We start from the raw sequence: 6,000 nt of genomic DNA, 5'->3' as shown, positions 1-6,000 counted from the left end.
TGCCGCAGCTCTGGCACCGCGTCCCGGTGACTCAGCCCACACGTGATGTGCGGCCCGGCCCGGCTCCGCTGCCTCTCGTGGAACCCGCACAAGCCGCGGCCGGGTTCTGTCGCAGCCCTCAGCTTCCTTACGTGTCACCCTTCGCTCTGCTGAAGTGCCCTGCGGTTTAGTCCTGCAGCAGCTCCGCGTTTTCTGGGGATTTCTCCAAGCTGCCGCTACCTTTATGATCCCAGGAGCTCCCTGAAATACCTGCAAGCGCTGCCGCCTTCAATCACACATTGCACAACTGGCAAGCCCCGCACTCGCTCTCTGCTCGGCAAGACCCTTACCCTTAGTATAGTTTTCTTTTTTCTTGGTCTGCATATGCCCAGAACGGCTAAAGTTTTAAAGTGTTTTTCTAGGATATCTATATTTGAAAAAAATAATGTCTCAGGTACACCATGTGTTTCCAAATCCAAGCCAAAAAAGTGCTGTATTTCATAATGTTTTGGAAAGCAGCAGATGATATACTTATTTCATACTGGTGTTGATTTACTTTCTGATTATTCAGGTTGCTTAGTCTCATTTTATTTTATTTTTTTTTTTTTTTAATTTTTCTTTCCGACAAGTCCTTTTTGCAAGTGTAAATAATAGTGTTTGTGCTCTCATTGTGTTTCACACAATGGGAAGGATTTCGCAGGAGCCCATAATCTCCACATCTTATTGTGCTTGAACTTTTTAATAAGCTGATTGATATTGAGAGGTTTTCTTTCCTGTGTGTCAATTCTTTGCTACCTATTGATAAAACAAATTGCTCACCATTTTTCTGAGGAGATTTCCTGATTTAGGTATTTGCTGACCATTTGTAAGTGCGCAAATGTCTGAGAAGTTTTACCCCAGGGCTCACGCTGGCCATTACATTGCTCACAGAAATGTTCTCTTCTCCTTCTGGGCAGTTTCAACAGTTTATTCATTCATTCCAAATATTTATAAAGAGGTCCTCAGTGCCGGGGATAGAGGGAGCCTTTTCAGTAAGGGGAATGCCGTGGTCCTGTAGCAGCAGCCACTGATGACTTTTAAATGTGTTGCGTTTCATGTGGCTTGAGACTGGAAAAACAGGCCATGGCTCCTCACCTTGAAGCTGGGCCTGTTAAAATCCTCCTCAGAAACTATTCCCAAATGTCAGGGAAGTGTGGCTTGGGGTGTCATTTAATCCAGTGTGGAGGCCAGAGCTGCACTCCTGGGTCTCCCTCACCATGCCAGGGGGTACAGGGGGACAGGCAGCCAACACCATCAGTGCTTCCTCCCCTCAGCACACTAAAATGGAGCTGTTTCCACCCATCCAGGTCACAATGGTTTAGCCAATCCTTGCCAAAGCTGTGGAAGAGGCCCCCTCTCCTCAACAAGGACATACACACACCAACAAAGATGCCTTTTCTCAGTAGCGTGAATCCTGTGGGTGATCCCCAGGGCGGAGAAGTCCCAGAGGACACGGTGTGTCACCTCCCCTGAAAAGGTGGCAAGAGGGATGCAGCTGCAGCCTCACCTCTGGACTCCCAGTGCCACTTGGGAAGTGTTATTTTGGGATATCACCTGAGCTTGTTGTCCCAGCACAAAATCGTGGGTGGTAGAGGCTGGTGCTGTGGAGCTTCCCTCCAGGTGTGATGGGGCTGATCAACCCCAAGCTCAAGTCCCCAAATGCTTTGCCCTTCCTCCTTCCTTTCAGTGGTAGGAAGGCAGATCTTGCAGTGCAAGAATTTGCAGGAAAACAGGTTCGAAGGCATGTCAGGGGTGGAGAGCCAGCTGGGGGGTTTGACCCTGGGGCATTTTGCAGGGTCATTGCAGCAAGGGGAGGTCCCTGAAATGTGGAGCTGTCAGGGGACATCTGTCAGCAGGGAGGTGCAAGAGAGATTTCCCCAAGGATGTTTTGCTGTTTCTTCTTTTCCCTGCACACAGGTGACTTGGAACTTGCATTTTAATTCTCTTAGTGGCCAGCAGCACTGGAACTCCAGCACTCAGCCATTAGCACTTGTATTGGGATGGTATTGGAGAATACGTAAAACCAGGTAATTGCATAAATGGCATTTTTGGATGCCAGCAAGTGCCTCAGACCCTTGAGGAGTGACATTTTACAGGAGTGGATGGGAGAAAAACAGCAATGACAGCACAAAACCCAAAGCCACACTGTTTCTGAGAGGAGCCTGGGAGGCAACAATAATTTCCTGAGCTTTCTGGCCAGTTGGCCCTGGTTGAACACAGCAGTGCCGGGAAGCTGCACGATACAGTGCATTTTAGTAATAAGTGGCCCTTTTCCTGCCTGGCAAATCAAACCACAGAGGGCATTAGAGTCTTCATGGCATCTCTGCTCTTGGCAGCAAAAGGAACAAATAAGCAAAGCCACGTCAGGAGTGGATGGGTGGCTCAGGCAGAGAGAGAGAGAGAGGGGTGTCTGTTTGATCCCAGCCACCTGCGCGTGGCTCCGGGCTCTCCCTGCACTCTCAGAACACAGCAGCCACCCCACCACCCTCTGCAGAAGGGTGGCTCAGGGAGCTCTGGCCTCCTCCAGGCATCCCCTTAAAATAAACTCACTCCTGCAGGACCTCAGAACAAATCTGCATTTTTCTGTGGCCGAGGAACACGGTGTGTAAAGTTAATCCCCTGCTCCCAGATCCTGGGAGGCAATGGCATGCAGAAGTACAAGGTTAAAAAAATGCCTCTAGAACCAGTGGCTGGGAACCATAAATACCTTCCAGGCAGTCCTTAGGCACATCAGGAGATGTGCAAGCAAAGCAACTGGAATTTATAAACTTACATAATTAATTTTTCTTTGCAAGGAGAACAAACATTCCCATGTTCCAGCTCTTTTAGGGCCTTTGACAATTGGGCTCCTTTCTGTAAATATTGTTATGTAAGTTTATACATTTCAGTTAGTGCTTGTTCTAGCCTCTTCACAGCCCAAGGATGTTTTCAGTCCAGTTTATTATTTCAGCTGTGGATAGATCATTTTGCCCTGGTGCATCTATAATGGGATTTAAATTAAGATGCTTGCGAGCAGCGTAACAGTAGTGAAATAGTGTCTGGAAAACATTGGTACATACCCAGGGAGAATGAAAGAAATAAATTAGCTTTACATTGCAGCACTGGGTGAAGTGTTTGCACCCTTCCCCGCAGGGCAGGACAGGATTTCTCTATCTGAAGACACAACCTGTGAAGGATGAGTGCTGTACCTGGGCTGCATTGCAGGGCTGCTGGAGACATGGTGTAATGGCCATGGATGCTTTTATTCCAGATCACGGGAGCACCTCTGAGTCATCCAACAGCCCTGTAACTACAGCATGCTGCAATCAGAGCTGGTTGAAATGCTTAACCCCAATGGCTTAATCTCCAGCCATTGCAAATTAGTACAGCTCCATTAACTCCAGAGGACTATTTACATGGGGGAGGTTAAATGTGTACAGGATCAGGCACAAAACCTGCAGTGATTCTGTGCGTAGGGCAGTGGTTTACTAATTTACAAGGCTAGATCTCATCTCTGCTGGTTTCTGAAATCTTATTTATTTATAGTGAGCACATCCATGTCAGAGGGATTTCTCCATCAAGCAGCATAAGGAAAATCCTTCATCTACTCCGATTATGTTGCTGATCCCAGTCCCTAATGCAGGAGATATCTTCCCTCCATGTCATTCTTCAGTAACCTGTAGCTATGAGGCTGGATATTAAAACTTGATATGTGGATTATTTCGTTTCCCTTTGTCCTGTTTTTTATTTCTGAAGTTTATCTGCAGATCCTACAATAACAGGAGAAAAGCTTTGTGATCTCCTTCTTTGATCTATTGTAATTCTGATGCACCAGGAGCCACATCCCGCACCCCGGGTGGCCTGGGAAGTCGTGAGTGTGTGTAAGTCAGCCCTGAGGCACGGCAAATAGCCCGTGGCCTCTGGGGTGGCTTTTAAGAGCACAAGTACACCTGAAAAGGTTACAGGAGAACGCAGGTCCTGGGGGAGAGCAGGTGAGTCGTGAGCGCCTGGGGGAAGCCATGGGCAGCCGGATGGTGCAGGACAGGGAGCTGGGAGGGAGGCCCCGGGGTGCTCTGCAAGCTGAGCACTGAGATGCTGGACAGGTCCCTGCACCCAGGGCTTGTAACAGCTGTCCTGACAGAGTGCCCAGAGAGCTGGCACAAATTCCCTTCTGGATAGAGCCTGATGAGTGCCTTGGAGGGTGCTCCAAAACAGCCCAGGTAGGTACCACACCAACGCTGCCACCATAAAAATGAGCCCGCCCTCTTCATCCTGGTTTTGGTGAGCCTTCTGCTTCTGCCACCCAAAGAAGGAGCCCTCAGCCAGGGAGTGCCAGCCCCAGGCCCGGTGGCAAAACACTGTGTGCCTCTGCCACTGGTGTGCAGCTCCTGTGGGCTGAGCAGGATTTCACTCTGGTAGCAGTTGTGCCCAAAGCTGAGAGCTTTGCCCAATGGCTGGGAGTGTCTTGAAAAACCTCCTGCACACGGTGTTGGCACAGTTTCCTTTGCCACCCAGAATCAGCCAGCCTGGATGCCAGCACCCTCCCAGACAGAGGGCTGGTTTTAGCTGGAGTTGCTTTACCCAAGCTGGCACTGTGAGAGTCCAAGGCAGCCTCATCCAGGAGGTGCCTGGAATCAAGATGGTTTAAAAAAAAAATCTAAGTGGCATGTGAGGACTGGCAGTTTTCCCTTATCTGGGATTTTGCTGGTGCTTAGAACTGCATCTGCTGAAAAGTAAAAGCAAAGCAGAAGCAGTTTAGCTGAAGTGGGTCCTGTACATTTTTGAAGTATAAACACTTTTCTCACCTTTGAAGAGTCTTGGCTGCAGCTTCTTCAGTTTTGCAGCTCTTTAGGTCTTGCTGCAAAATGCTGTGGGATGCCTCTTGAAGCGAGGCAAGGAGGGGAGCAAGGAGCTCATGTTTCCAGGACACAAGAAAAGATGGTTTGTATAGAGCAGGTGCCTTTTTGGTTTTTGCAAAATAATTACTGTCCAGTTTCTGCTACTACAGAAATTGAATTTCAAGTGGATTCTTCTCCATCCTCTTGGATCATGCAGTCTGCACTGCTGTGCCTGCCTTGTGTCTGCAGGGAAAAGGAGCCCCACATGGAGGCAAACAGTGCTAGTTACTGCAGCCTGTGTCTGGAAAAGGCAGGTACGTCCTTCCAGAGCAGGGAAACTGATTTTAATCCAAGCAGCTCGGGGAGTAATTATTCTTGTCAAATGCAAATCAATACCAGCACAGTGCAGCTCTGCCCACTGCTTGCAAATGACAGCACAAAACATAACAGAGGTAACTTTCTTCCCACAGTCTCTGTCCTGTCCTGCTTTGCCTGCAAGAGCAAAGCTGCAATGCTCCAGAAAAAAAAAGTGATGTTCTGAAGCACATGTGCCAATCTCTTCAACTTGAGTGGTTTTGCTAGTGCTGAACCTGCCAGCCACAACTCCCCCATCTCACCAAGGTACAAAAGCAGAGGGAGGTGGAGAAGAAGACCTGTGTAGCACTTCTCTTGCTGTGCTGGTTTGCCTGTGTGTGGCAGGGGGAGAAGGCAGGAAAATGACTGTGAGGAGACCACTGAAATGTTGTGGTCACGTTGCTGGCAAGCCTTGCTGACAGACCTTGCCTACCCTGGGAGAGGCTCTTTGCTTGTCTGAATTCCGGGCTCAAACATTTGGCTGGGAAAAAACAGGTTCATTCCTGGAGGAACTGAGATACTCCAGCTCCAATCGCATGTCACGTTTGCTTTTTTTGTTTTTTTCTTATCATTGCTGAAGTGCTCACATGCCACAGGAGCAATCTTTAGTCTCCTGTTATTATTTAATTTTTAACCTCTTATCTCCTGTTCTTATCCTCTTTGGTCGCAGAAGCACACTCAGGTTAGTCCTGTGCTTTCCAGGTGTCCTCTAGCCACACCAGTCTCTCCACAAAAAACAGGCAGATCGGTATCCTGGATAAGCTTTGGTCCAGCACAGAAAATTAATTCCAGCTGTCCTGGCCTTATGGAA

The sequence above is a fragment of the Coloeus monedula genome, assembly GCF_965178545.1.
Source record: "Coloeus monedula genome assembly, chromosome: 2".
Taxonomy (NCBI): Eukaryota; Metazoa; Chordata; class Aves; order Passeriformes; family Corvidae; genus Coloeus; species Coloeus monedula.
The sequence above is the reverse complement of the archived record's forward strand: the minus strand, read 5'-3'. Positions refer to the sequence as shown.